This window comes from Ovis aries, chromosome 6 (genome assembly GCF_016772045.2).
Source record: "Ovis aries strain OAR_USU_Benz2616 breed Rambouillet chromosome 6, ARS-UI_Ramb_v3.0, whole genome shotgun sequence".
NCBI classification, from domain to species: domain Eukaryota; kingdom Metazoa; phylum Chordata; class Mammalia; order Artiodactyla; family Bovidae; genus Ovis; species Ovis aries.
The window spans coordinates 35,607,220-35,622,093 of NC_056059.1; the positions used below are offsets into that span (position 1 = coordinate 35,607,220).

The 14,874-nt window shown below is 39.8% G+C and overlaps 1 protein-coding gene across 8 annotated transcripts in view; it reads left to right on the plus strand.

Moving 5' to 3' along the window:
• The window catches only part of SNCA (synuclein alpha), a 161,730-nt gene that overhangs the window by 73,137 nt on the left and 73,719 nt on the right, over positions 1-14,874 (plus strand).

A 14,874-nucleotide genomic window follows, 5' to 3' on the forward strand; every position in this document is an offset into this window, starting at 1 on the left:
TCCATTATAGAGATGTTGTAGGTAGGCTTTTGAAGTTACTTAAGTGTCTGGGGCTTTAAGTCAGGCTGGTTCTGGAAAGTGAGACATAGATGCACCTCCTGGGAAATCAGTGGGTTCAGAAATTACAGCAATTTCAAAAAAAAAATAGGGAAGGGGCATCTGTTTTTTTTTTATTATAACCAATCTCACAATAGTTTGAGACCCCAAATATTAAGTTCTTGGGTAATGCTTCTTGAATTTAGTCTTTTAGGCTCTAATTTCTAAAATTTTCAAGATTTAACATAATATTCAAAAGGGATAATTTATGACCATGTGCTTCTTTACAACAGGGACTGTCTCTCCCAGTTTCTCTGCAAGTCCACAATAGGAGATTTTAAATTTCCAACCCCACTGAACCGCCCAGTGTTATGCAGCCTCTGTACGCACAGAATACTTGTGTGAGTCACACTGTGGGTTTGAGGGACAAAGACAAACGATGGTCATGGCATGTCAGTCGAAGTATTAGAAAGAATGTGATAGATACAGCAGTGGATGTTGGTATAAAGTGAGGTGAGAACACTGAGAGTCAAGAGTTGAACTCTGAATGAGAAGATAGTGAAAAGCTTCACAGAAGGGTTTGAACATCAGCAGCACCAGGCTGTGTGTAACCAGGCTTTTCCTCCCTTGGTGCCACTGTGCTGCTCCCCTGTGCCTCTTTCTCCCCTTACCTAGCCTTCTCTTTGCTTCACTATTTCACACAGGCACTGCCTCTTCCAGGAAGTCCTCCTGAACCCTCTCCTCCTCCCATTCTGGCTTATTAGATATCCTTTCTCTTTGCTCCCATTTGCACATTCCTGGCCTTGCCCTAGCCAGACTGTTTTTATAGTGGTCTGATTGTTCATCTCCCCAATCAGACTGTGAGCTCACTGAGAGCAATGGTTATTGCAATCACTTTTGTGTCTTCAGCGCCTTGCTGAGAACCCAGAAAGGGATAGATACTAAGAAGTGAAGCTGGGAAGTGGCATGCACCATGTGGTGGATGACTCTTTGTATGATGTGAATTTGAACTCTACTTGGTAGCAATATGGACATATTGACCATTTTTCAACAGAGGTGTGGTGAAATCACATTTGATTTTAGAAAGAAAACTCTCATGACACAAATGGAAATAAGAGATTAGAGATAGGAATTCCAATTAAGAAGTTTAACCACAAGTGTAAGTGAGAGGTCACTGAAGGTCTGAACGAGATTGCAAATGTGATAATAGGGAAGAAAGTTAACAATTTCGGTGTGAGAAGGGTGAGAGAAAGAGGGTGTGTGTGTGTGAAGAATGACTAAGTGTGGAATCGTTTCTTAGGAGTGAATGAAAATTTGAGTATTTGAGCTAATAAGGGCTAATACTTGCTTTTCTATGAATAAAACGTTAGCGATTTATCATTTCAGCCAGGAACTTTAAAAAATATAAATCTTCACAACCTTTTTCATAGACTCAGTTTGAAAAAAGAGTCTAGCCTTTTCCCTTGCCTCTAAACTCCATTGCAAACCTAGGGCAGGAAATCAAGAGAGTTCTACTTCCTCCCAGAATTCTAGATCAAAGATTTATTGTCCTTTTTCTCTAGTATTGTGTATAAGTGTGGGTAGAACTTTTGCTTTGTATTTTAATAATTTTTACCATAACCATTTATCTTCATAAATATTTAAGGTAAATAAATTATTTCCCTAACCTGAAAAATTTGTTGTTCAGTCACTCACTCATGTCTGATTCTTTGTGACCCCATGGACTGTAGCCCACCAGGCTCCTCTGTCCATGAGCTTTCCCAGGCAAGAGTACTGGAGTGGGTTGCCATTTCCTTTTCCAGGGGAACGCCACAGACCAGGAATCAAACCCACATCTCATGTACTGGCAGGTGGATTCTTGACCACTGAGCCACCAGGGAAGCCCCCTGAAAAGTTTACAACTGGATACATTATTTTTCCATAAAAAGTAGAAATGCTACAATAAATATTTTGGAAGTTAACTTATTAAATAATTTTGAAATATTATATACAGTATTTCAAGTCATTTGAAGTATAACATGATTATAAAAATACTTCAACTTTGTTGTCTATGTTTGTAATGATGCTGTTCACATAATTTCACATTTTTATACAATTACTAGTAATATTTTCTCCAAACCTTGATAAGGTATACTTTTGTGCACACTAACCATGATACTGGAATCCACATTTACATCTGAAAAGCAATATTAGTTTAAAGAAATTGCTGGCATAGTTGTAAGAATATGCATGAGTTTTACCTTCAGGTAAAAAGTTTTCCTGTGTTTTATGTGTTATCACACAAACAGAATTCACTTTCAGACCTTCAGAATGCCAGTAGAGGGATGGTCAGGAGACTCTGGGCTGATTATTGGAAATCTCATAACCTTTCACTGGTGGATTGGTGAGTACTGTATAAGGAGACCATGAGTGACCATCACACTGGCTGTCACAATCAGAGGGTCAAAGGGACATGGAACTCTGCATGACCCAGCAAAACATCAGTATCTGTGCTCTCCTGTGACGTTTTCATAAAACTTTAAAAGAGAAGAAAACTTGGGAAGCACCATTTATTTATAGCTATGGATCTTGATTGAGGGCAGGAGGAGAAGGGGATGCCAGAGGATGAGATGGTTGGATGGCATCACCAACTCAATGGACATGGGTTTGGGTAGACTCCTGCAGTTGATGATGGACAGGGAGGCGTGGTGTGCTGCGGTTGATGGGGTTGCAAAGAGTCGGACATGACTGACTGAGCGACTGAACTGAACTGATGGATCTTGAAAAATAAAAATGTCAATGGTTAGAGTGCTAATGATATGTCCTGGCCAGGGCTGTCTTGAGCCTGCTTTGCAGCAAGGCCGACTCTGTCTGAGGGAGGTGAAAGTCACACTTGCTTCCCTTTTTTCTTCAGACTACACATTTTTCCCCTCCCTAGGTTAATATCTCTAGATGTGAAAGCTGAGAAAAGTTGCCTGTCTTGTTTTTCTTTCTCTGTCACAACTTATCAGAAGTTACACTGGGGCAGTATATCTAATTTCCAGACTTTGGCCACTGTCTCTTCTTTTGGTGAATCAGCTTCCTTCATTTTGTTTCATTCCCCAGTTTTGAGCTGACATTCAGTACTAGGTTCTATAACACTTACAGGTGTGTCTTACAGGTCTGTTTCCTAAAATTTGCTGTTTAACAAAAAGTCCATAAATGAGAACTATGAGTTCATTTATTTAATCATCATTGACTGAACATCTGTAGTTTGTCAGGGACTGTATTAAACTAGAGTTTCAGGATAAATAAAGGGAACCTCACACTTAAAGAAGTTTCTGTGCTAAGTTCTGTAATAGAAGCAGGTTCAGGGACCTGGGAGCACAGAAAGAGGTTGTGTTGTGGGCCTCATCTTAGCTTTGTCAGAGTCTTCCAAAGCAGAGTCTCATACACACTGGGGAATGCAAGTAGCTGACTTTGATGGTAATCCCAAGGAACAGGAAAGAGTGTGGCAGGTATGGAGAAAAAGCCAATGTAAAGGTATGCTTTTGGATGCAACAGAGCCTTCCAGTCTCTGCAAGCTCTTGAGAACCATGTAGACAGCTTCCCTGAATTATCTGCCTGAAGGACAAAAATAAGAAACATTTACCCATTAGCTCCTGTGCTCCATTCTTTGAGAGCTGCCACCAGAATATTAGCTCTGCAATTCTGCCAGGGTTCCATCTTGTCTCTGGTGCTGGAGGAAACCCTAGGCAGAAAGTAAGAAGGCACAGCATACTTAAGGCAAGTGCTGGCACAAAATCAATCAAAGCCCATAAGAAATTGTGCATCCAGCAGCGGCTGACATCAGAAGATTGGGAAGGGACTATGAAGGGTGGGATTTTTGATGTTCCTTTTGTTCTGAACCACAGTTGCCCCTGTATACAGGTTAGTAAAGGCATACTGGATCAATGGATTAACGTGCGAAAACATGGGCAGCAAAGAGCACAAATTAAATTCGGGAAAAGGCAAGGCGTGTTGTGTCTTTACTGACTGTGAGTCAGTCAGAACAGGGAGGCATGTGGAAGAGAGGCAGGAGTTGGGATAAGAAAGTTAGGTGGGGCTAAGTCTCTTGCTAGAGAGAGTTGACTTTATCCCACAGATGATGAGAAGCTCCTGGAGGATCTTTTTTTTTTAATATAAATTTATTTATTTTAATTGGAGGTTAATTACTTTAAAATATTGTATTGGTTTTGCCATACATCAACATGAATCTGCCACTGTAGCCATCATGGTCAGCAAAAGAGTCCGAAATGCAGGACTTGGATGCAATCTCAAAAACGACAGAATGATCTCTGTTCATTTCCAAGGCAAACCATTCAATATCACAGTTATCCAAGTATATGCCCCAACCAGTAACACTGAAAAAGCTGAAGTTGAATGGTTCTATGAAGACCTACAGGACCTTTTAGAACTAACACCCAAAACAGATGTCCTTTTCATTATAGGGGACTGGAATGCAAAAGTAGGAAGTCAAGAGACACCTGGAGTAACAGGAAAATTTGGCCTTGAAATGCAGAATGAAGCAGGGCAAAGACTAATAGAGTTTTGCCAAGGAAATGCACTGGTTGTAGAAAACACCCTCTTCCAACAACACAAGAGAAGACTCTACACATGGACATCACCAGATGGTCAACACAAATCAGATTGATTATATTCTTTGCAGCCAAAGATGGAGAAGCTGTATACAGTTAACAAAAACAGGACCAGGAGCTGACTGTGGCTCAGATCATGAACTCCTTATTACCAAATTCAGACTGAAATTGAAGAAAGTAGGGAAAACTGCTAGACCATTCAGGTATGACCTAAATCAAATCCCTTATGATTAAACAGTGGAAGTGAGAAATAGATTTAAGGGCCTAGATCTGATAGATAAAGTGCCTGAAGAACTATGGAATGAGGTTCCTGACATTGTACGGGAGACAGGGATCAAGACCATTTTTATGGAAAAGAAATGCAAAAAACCAAAATGGCTGTCTGGGGAGGCCTTACAAATAGCTGTGAAAAAAAGAGAGGTGAAAAACAAAGGAGAAAAGGAAAGATATAAGCATCTGAATGCAGAGTTCCAAAGAATAGCAAGAAGAGATGAGAAAGCCTTCTTCAGCGATCAATGCAAAGAAATAGAGGAAAACAACAGAATGGGAAAGACTAGAGATCTCTTTAATAAAATTAGAGATACCAAGGGGACATTTCATGCAAAGATGGGGTCGATAAAGGACAGAAATGGTATGGACCTAACAGAAGCAGAAGATTTTAAGAAGAGGTGGCAAGAATACACAGAAGAACTGTACAAAAAAGATCTTCATGACCCGGATAATCACGATGGTGTGATCACTCATCTAGAGCCAGACATCCTGGAATGTGAAGTCAAGTGGGCCTTAGAAAGCATAACTATGAACAAAGCTAGTGGAGGTGATGGAATTTTAGTTCAGCTATTTCAAATCCTAAAAGATGATGCTGTGAAAGTGCTACACTCAATATGCCAGCACATTTGGAAAAGTCAGCAGTGGCCACAGGACTGGAAAAGGTCAGTTTTCATTCCAATCCCAAAGAAAGGCAATGCCAAAGAATGCTCAAACTACCACCCAATTGCACTCATCTCACATGCTAGTAAAGTAATGCTCAAAATTCTCTAAGCCAGGCTTCAGAAATACATGAACTGTGAACTTCCTGATATTCAAGCTGGTTTTAGAAAAGGCAGAGGAACCAGAGATCAAATTGCCAACATCTGCTTGATCATGGAAAAAGCAAGAGAGTTCCAGAAAACATCTATTTCTGCTTTATTGACTATGCCAAAGCCTTTGACTGTGTGGACCACAATCAATTGTGGAAAATTCTGAAAGAGATGGGAATACCAGACCACCTAACCTGCCTCTTGAGAAATCTGCATGCAGGTCAGGAAGCAACAGTTAGAACTGGACATGGAACAACAGACTGGTTCCAAATAGGAAAAGGAGTACGTCAAGGCTGTATGTTGTCACACTGCTTATTTAACTTATATGCAGAGTACATCATGAGAAATGCTGGACTGGAAGAAACACAAGCTGGAATCAAGATTGCCGGGAGAAATATCAACAACCTCAGATATGCAGATGACACCACCCTTATGGCAGAAAGTGAAGAGGAACTAAAAATTCTCTTGATGAAAGTGAAAGAGGAGAGTTAAAAAGTTGGCTTAAAGCTCAACATTCAGAAAATGAAGATCATGGCATCTGGTCCCATCACTTCATGGCAAATAGATGAGGAAACAGTGGAAACAGTGTCAGACTTTATTTTTTTGGGCTCCAGAATCACTGCAGATGGTGACTGCATCCATGAAATTAAAAGACGCTTACTCCTTGGAAGAAAAGTTATGACCAACCTAGATAGCATATTCAAAAGCAGAGACATTACTTTGTTGACTAAGGTCCGTCTAGTCAAGGCTATGGTTTTTCCAGTGGTCATGTATGGATGTGAGAGTTGGACTGTGAAGAAGGCTGAGCACCAAAGAATTGAAGCTTTTGAACTGTGGTGTTGGAGAAGACTCTTGAGAGTCCCTTGGACTGCAAGGAGATCCATCCAGTCCATTCTGAAGGAGATCAGCCCTGGGATTTCTTGGGAGGGACTGATGCTGAAGCTGAAGTTCCAGTACTTTGGCCACCTCATGCGAAGAGTTGACACATTGGAAAAGACGCTGATGCTGGGAGGGATTGGGGGCAGGAGGAGAAGGGGACGACAGAGGATGAGACGGCTGGATGGCATCACTGACTGGATGGGCGTGAGTCTGAGTGAACTCCGGGTTTTGGTGATGGACAGGGAGGCCTGGCGTGCTGTGATTCATGGGGTCGCAAAGAGTCGGACAAAACTGAGCGACTGAACTGATACACGTGTTCCCCATCCTGAACACCCCCCCTCTTCCCTCCCCGTACCATCCCTCGGGGTTGTCTCAGTGCACCAGCCCCAAGCATCCAATATCATGCATTGAACCTGGACTGGTGACTCGTTTCATGTAAGATTAGTGTTTTAGAATGAGTTCTCACCAATGTTGAGGTCTGACTTGAAGGCAGCAAAACTAGTCAGGAAGGCCATTTTGATGAATAATGATTTTGTTGTTGCTCATTCTGTAAATCGTGTCCAGTTCTTTGTGAATCAAAGGACTACAAGATGCCAAGCCTCCCTGTCCTCTATCTCCCAGAGTTTGCTGAAAGTCACGTCCATTGAGTCAGTGATGCCATCCAATCGCCTCATCCTCTGTCACCCCCTTCTCCTCCTGCCCACAATCTTTCCCAGCATTAGGGTCCTTTCCAATGAGTCGGTTCTTCGCATCAGGTAGCCAAACTATTGGGGCTTCAGCTTCAGCATCAGTCTTTCCAATGAATATTCAGGATTGGTTTCCTTTAAGATTGATTGGTTTGATCTCCTGCAGTCCAAGGGACTCTCAAGAGTCTTCTCCAACACCACAGTTCAAAAGCATCAGTTCTTTGGCACTCAGCCTTCTTTATGGTCCAACTCTCACATCCATACATGACTGCCGGAAAAATCAGAGCTTTAACTATGTGGACCTTTGTCAGCAAAGTAATGTCTCTGTTTTTAAATATGCTGTCTAGGTTTGTCAAAGCTTTTCTTCCAAGGAGCAAGCATCTTTTAATTTTACAGCAATTTTAATTGCCATTAAGGCAATGGCACCCACTCCAATGCTCTTGCCTGGAAAATCCCATGGACAGAGGAACCTGGTGGGCTCCAGTCCATGGGGTCGCTAAGAGTCAGACATGACTGAGCGACTGCACTTTCACTTTTCACTTTTATGCTTGGAGAAGTAAATGGCAACCCACTCCAGTGTTCTTGCCTGGAGAATCCCAGGGATGGCAGAGCCTGGTGGGCTGCTGTCTGTGGGGCTGCACAGAGTCGGACACGACTGAAGCGACTTAGCAGCAGCAGCAGCAGCAGTTGTTGTCTGCAGTAATTTTGCAACCCAAGAAAATAATTGTTGTTGTCCAGTTGCACAGTTGTGTCCCAATATTTGGACCCATGGACTTCAGCACGCCAGGCTTCCCTGTCCTTACCATCTCCTGGAGCTTGCTCGAACTCATGTCCGTTGAGTTGTTGATGCCATCCAACCATCTCATCCTCTGTTGTTCCCTTCTCCTCCTGCCTTTAATCTTTCCCAGCATCAGGGTCTTTTTTTTTTTTTTTTTTCTTTTTAAAATTTATTTTTTTTTAATTTTTTTTTTATTTTATTTTATTTTATTTTATTTTATTTTTTTTTTTAGGATTTGGTTTTTTATTTTTTAAATTTTAAAATCTTTAATTCTTACATGCATTCCCAAACATGAAGCCCCCTCCCACCTCCCTCCCCATAACATCTTTCTGGGTCATCCCCATGCACCAGCCCCAAGCATGCTGCATCCTGCGTCAGACATAGACTGGCGATTCAATTCACATGATAGTATACATGTTAGAATGTCATTCTCCCAAATCATCCCACCCTCTCCCTCTCCCTCTGAGTCCAAAAGTCCGTTATACACATCTGTGTCTCTTTCCCTGTCTTGCATACAGGGTCGTCATTGCCATCTTCCTAAATTCCATATATATGTGTTAGTATACTGTATTGGTGTTTTTCTTTCTGGCTTACTTCACTCTGTATAATCGGCTCCAGTTTCATCCATCTCATCAGAACTGATTCAAATGAATTCTTTTTAACCGCTGAGTAATACTCCATTGTGTATATGTACCACAGCTTTCTTATCCATTCATCTGCTGATGGACATCTAGGTTGTTTCCATGTCCTGGCTATGATAAACAGTGCTGCGATGAACATTGGGGTACATGTGTCTCTTTCAATTCTGGTTTCCTCGGTGTGTATGCCCAGAAGTGGGATTGCTGGGTCATAAGGTAGTTCTATTTGCAATTTTTTAAGGAATCTCCACACTGTTCTCCATAGTGGCTGTACTAGTTTGCATTCCCACCAACAGTGTAGGAGGGTTCCCTTTTCTCCACACCCTCTCCAGCATTTATTACTTGCAGATTTTTGGATCGCAGCCATTCTGACTGGTGTGAAGTGGTACCTCATTGTGGTTTTGATTTGCATTTCTCTAATAATGAGTGATGTTGAGCATCTTTTCATGTGTTTGTTAGCCATCCGTATGTCTTCTTTGGAGAAATGTCTATTTAGTTCTTTGGCCCATTTTTTGATTGGGTCGTTTATTTTTCTGGAGTTGAGCTGCAGAAGTTGCTTGTATATTTTTGAGATTAGTTGTGTGTCAGTTGCTTCATTTGCTATTATTTTCTCCCATTCAGAAGGCTGTCTTTTCACCTTGCTTATATTTTCCTTTGTTGTGCAGAAGCTTTTAATTTTAATTAGATCCCATTTGTTTATTTTTGCTTTTATTTCCAGCATTCTGGGAGGTGGATCATAGAGGATCCTGCTGTGATTTATGTCTGAGAGTGTTTTGCCTATGTTCTCCTCTAGGAGTTTTATAGTTTCTGATCTTACATTTAGATCTTTAATCCATTTTGAGTTTATTTTTGTGTGCGGTGTTAGAAAGTGATCTAGTTTCATTCTTTTACAAGTGGTTGACCAGTTTTCCCAGCACCACTTGTTAAAGAGATTGTCTTTACTCCATTGTATATTCTTGCCTCCTTTGTCAAAGATAAGGTGTCCATATGTGTGTGGATTTATCTCTGGGCTTTCTATTTTGTTCCATTGATCTATATGTCTGTCTTTGTGCCAGTACCATACTGTCTTGATGACTGTGGCTTTGTAGTAGAGCCTGAAGTCAGGCAAGTTGATTCCTCCAGTTCCATTCTTCTTTCTCAAGATTGCTTTGGCTATTCGAGGTTTTTGTATTTCCATACAAATCTTGAAATTATTTGTTCTAGTTCTGTGAAAAATGTGGCTGGTAGCTTGATAGGGATTGCATTGAATTTGTAAATTGCTTTGGGTAGTATACTCATTTTCACTATATTGATTCTTCCAATCCATGAACATGGTATATTTCTCCATCTATTAGTGTCCTCTTTGATTTCTTTCATCAGTGTTTTATAGTTTTCTATATATAGGTCTTTAGTTTCTTTAGGTAGATATATTCCTAAGTATTTTATTCTTTTCGTTGCAATGGTGAATGGAATTGTTTCCTTAATTTCTTTTTCTACTTTCTCATTATTCGTGTATAGGAATGCAAGGGATTTCTGTGTGTTGATTTTATATCCTGCAACTTTACTATATTCATTGATGAGCTCTAGTAATTTTCTGGTGGAGTCTTTAGGGTTTTCCATGTAGAGGATCATGTCATCTGCAAACAGTGAGAGTTTTACTTCTTCTTTTCCAATTTGGATTCCTTTTATTTCTTTTTCTGCTCTGATTGCTGTGGCCAAAACTTCCAGAACTATGTTGAATAGTAGCGGTGAAAGTGGACACCCTTGTCTTGTTCCTGACTTTAGGGAAATGCTTTCAATTTTTCACCATTGAGGATAATGTTTGCTGTGGGTTTGTCATAGATAGCTTTTATTATGTTGAGATATGTTCCTTCTATTCCTGCTTTCTGGAGAGTTTTTATCATAAATGGATGTTGAATTTTGTCAAAGGCCTTCTCTGCATCTATTGAGATAATCATATGGTTTTTATTTTTCAATTTGTTAATGTGGTGAATTACATTGATTGATTTGCGGATATTGAAGAATCCTTGCATCCCTGGGATAAAGCCCACTTGGTCATGGTGTATGATCTTTTTAATGTGTTGTTGGATTCTGATTGCTAGAATTTTGTTGAGGATTTTTGCATCTATGTTCATCAGAGATATTGGCCTGTAGTTTTCTTTTTTGTGACATCTTTGTCAGGTTTTGGTATTAGGGTGATGGTGGCCTCATAGAATGAGTTTGGAAGTTTACCTTCCTCTGCAATTTCTGGAAGAGTTTGAGTAGGATAGGTGTTAGCTCTTCTCGAAATTTTTGGTAGAATTCAGCTGTGAAGCCATCTGGACCTGGGCTTTTGTTTGCTGGAAGATTTCTGATTACCGTATCAATTTCCGTGCTTGTGATGGGTCTGTTAAGATTTTCGATTTCTTCCTGGTTCAGTTTTGGAAAATTGTACTTTTCTAAGAATTTGTCCATTTCTTCCACGTTGTTCATTTTATTGGCATACAACTGCTGATAGTAGTCTCTTATGATCCTTTGTATTTCTGTGTTGTCTGTTGTGATCTCTCCATTTTCATTTCTAATTTTATTGATTTGATTTTTCTCTCTTTGCTTCTTGATGAGCCTGGCTAATGGTTTGTCAATTTTATTTATCCTTTCAAAGAACCAGCTTTTGGCTTTGTTGATTTTTGCTATGGTCTCTTTTGTTTCTTTTGCATTTATTTCTGCCCTAATTTTTAAGATTTCTTTCCTTCTACTCACTCTGGGGTTCTCCAACTCTTCCTTTTCTAGTTGCTTTAGTTGTAGAGTTAGGTTATTTATTTGACTTTTTCTTGTTTCTTGAGGTATGCCTGTATTGCTATGAACTTTCCTCTTAGCACTGCTTTTATAGTGTCCCACAGGTTTTGGGTTGTTGTGTTTTCATTTTCATTAGTTTCTATGCATATTTTGATTTCTTTTTGATTTCTTCTGTGATTTGTTGGTTATTCAGAAGTGTGTTGTTCAACCTCCATATGTTGGAATTTTTAATAGTTTTTCTCCTGTAATTGAGATCTAATCTTAATGCATTATGGTCAGAAAAGATGCTTGGAATGATTTCGATTTTTTGAATTTATCAAGTTTAGATTTATGGCCCAGGATGTGATCTATCCTGGAGAAGGTTCCATGAGCACTTGAAAAAAGGTGAAATTCGTTGTTTTGGGGTGAAATGTCCTATAGATATCAATTAGGTCTAACTGATCTAATGTATCATTTAAAGTTTGCGTTTCTTTGTTAATTTTCTGTTTAGTTGATCTGTCCATAGGTGTGAGTGGGGTATTAAGGTCTCCCACTATTATTGTGTTATTGTTGATTTCCCCTTTCATACTTGTTAGCATTTGTCTTACATATTGTGGTGCTCCTATATTGGGTGCATATATATTTATAATTGTTATATCTTCTTCTTGGATTGTTCCTTTGATCATTATGTAGTGGCCTTCTTTGTCTCTTTTCACAGCCTTTGTTTTAAAGTCTATTTTATCGGATATGAGTATTGCCACTCCTGCTTTCTTTTGGTCTCTATTCGCGTGGTATATCTTTTCCAGCCCTTCACTTTCAGTCTGTATGTGTCCCTTGTTTTGAGGTGGGTCTCTTGTAAGCAGCATATAGAGGGGTCTTGTTTTTGTATCCATTCGGCCAGTCTTTGTCTTTTGGTTGGGGCGTTCAACCCATTTACGTTTAAGGTAATTATTGATAAGTATGATCCCGTTGCCATTTACTTTATTGTTTTGGGTTCGGGTTTATACACCCTTTCGTGTTTCCTGTCTAGAGGATATCCTTTAGAATTTGTTGGAGAGCTGGTTTGGTGGTGCTGAATTCTCTCAGCTTTTGCTTGTCTGTAAAGCTTTTGATTTCTCCTTCGTATTTGAATGAGATCCTTGCTGGGTACAGTAATCTGGGCTGTAGGTTATTGTCTTTCATCACTTTAAGTATGTCTTGCCATTCCCTCCTGGCCTGAAGAGTTTCTATTGACAGATCAGCTGTTATCCTTATGGGAATCCCCTTGTGTGTTATTTGTTGTTTTTCCCTTGCTGCTTTTAATATTTGTTCTTTGTGTTTGATCTTTGTTAATTTGATTAATATGTGTCTTGGGGTGTTTCGCCTTGGGTTTATCCTATTTGGGACTCTCTGTGTTTCTTGGACTTGGGTGATTATTTCCTTCCCCATTTTAGGGAAGTTTTCAACTATTATCTCCTCAAGGATTTTCTCATGATCTTTCTTTCTGTCTTCTTCTTCTGGGACTCCTATAATTCGAATGTTGGAGCGTTTCATATTGTCCTGGAGGTCTCTGAGATTGTCCTCGTTTCTTTTAATTCGTTTTTCTTGTTTCCTCTCTGATTCATTTATTTCTACCATTCTATCTTCTATTTCACTAATCCTATCTTCTGCCTCCGTTATTCTACTATTTGTTGCCTCCAGAGTGTTTCTGATCTCATTTATTGTGTTATTCATTATATTTTGACTCTTTTTATTTCTTCTAGGTCCTTGTTAAACCTTTCTTGCATCTTCTCAATCCTTGTCTCTAGGCTATTTATCTGTGTTTCCATTTTGATTTCAAGATTTTGGATCATTTTCACTATCAATATTCGGAATTCCTTCTCCGGTAGATTCCCTACTTCTTCCTCTTTTGTTTGATTTGGTGGGCAACTCTCCTGTTCCTTTACCTGCTGAGTATTCCTCTGTCTCTTCATCTTGGTTATATTGCTGCGTTTGGGGTAGCCTTTTTATATTCTGATAATTTGTGGAGTTCTTTTTATTATGGAGCTTCCTCACTTTGGGTGGGGTTCTATCAGTGGCTTGTCAAGGTTTCCTGGTTAGGGAGGCTTGTGTTGGAGTTTTGGTGGGTGGAGCTGGGTTTCTTCTCTCTGGAGTGCAGTGGAGTGACCCGTAATGGGTTATGAGACATCAAAGGTTTTGGGATAATTTTGAGCTGCCTGTATATTGAGGCTCAGGGGAGTGCTCCTGTGTTGCTGGAGAATTTGCGTGGTATGTCTTGTTTTGGAACTTGTTGGCCCTTGGGTGGAGCTTGGTTTCAGTGTAGGTATGAAGGCTTTTGATGAGCTCCTATTGCTTAATGTCCCCTGAATTCAAGAGTTCTCTAATGTTTTCAGGCTTTGGGTTTAAGCTTCCTGCTTCTGGTTTTCAGTTTTATTTTCACAGTAGCCTCTAGACTTCTCCATCTATACAGCACCGATGATAAAACATCTAGGTTAAAGATGAAAAGTTTCTCCACCTTGAGGAACACTCAGAGAGGTTCACTGAGTTACAAGGAGAAGAGAAGATGGAGGGGGTAGTTAGAGGTAACTGGAATGAGATGTGGTGAGATCAAGAGAGGAGAGGGCAAGCTAGCCAGTAGTCACTTCCTTATGTGCGCTCTATAGTCTGGACCGCTCAGAGGTATTTACAGAGTTATACGGGGAAGAGGAGAGGGAGGAAGTAGACAGAGGTGACCAGGAGGATAAGAGAGAGGAATGAGTAGGAGAGAGACAAATCCTGCCAGTAACCAGTTCCTTAGGTGTTCTCTACCGTCTGGAACACACAGATTCACAGAGTTGGATAGAGAAGAGATGGGGGAGAAAAGAGACAGAGGCCACCTGGTGGAGAAAAAGGAGAGGCCAGAGGAGGAGAGAGTGGACAAGCCAGTAATCTCGCTCTCAGGTAAACTTGGGTAGTGAAGTTTGGGTTTTTAAATGTACAAAATTGACAACAAAGATTAAAAATCTGGAGTAGAGGTTGGATTTTCAAAGATATAATATTAAAGAAAAGCAGAAGGAAAAAGGAAGAAAGAAAAAAAAGAATTATTAAAAACAAACAAACAAAAAAAAACAAAACAAAACACCAACAACCATCCAAAGAGTATATATGGTGTTTGCCTTAAAAAAAAACAAAAACAAACCAAAAAAAAGTCTTTTTTTTAAAAAAAATAGTAATACTAGATTATAGAAATAAAAATTAGAGGAGAAATAGAAGATTTAACAATTAAAAAAAAGCTCGGAAAAAAAGAAAAAAAAAGCAAAAGGCAAAAAAAAAAAAAAAGAATGATTTTAAAAATATTAAAAAATTAAAAATATATCTGGCTCTTCTCTGATGTTATGGGCCGTGTGGGCTCACTTCCAAGGTGGTTCCCTCTGTTTAACTTCTTCTGTTTGCTGGTTTTTAGGCTCACTAGTTCAGTCGCGCTGTGGGGAG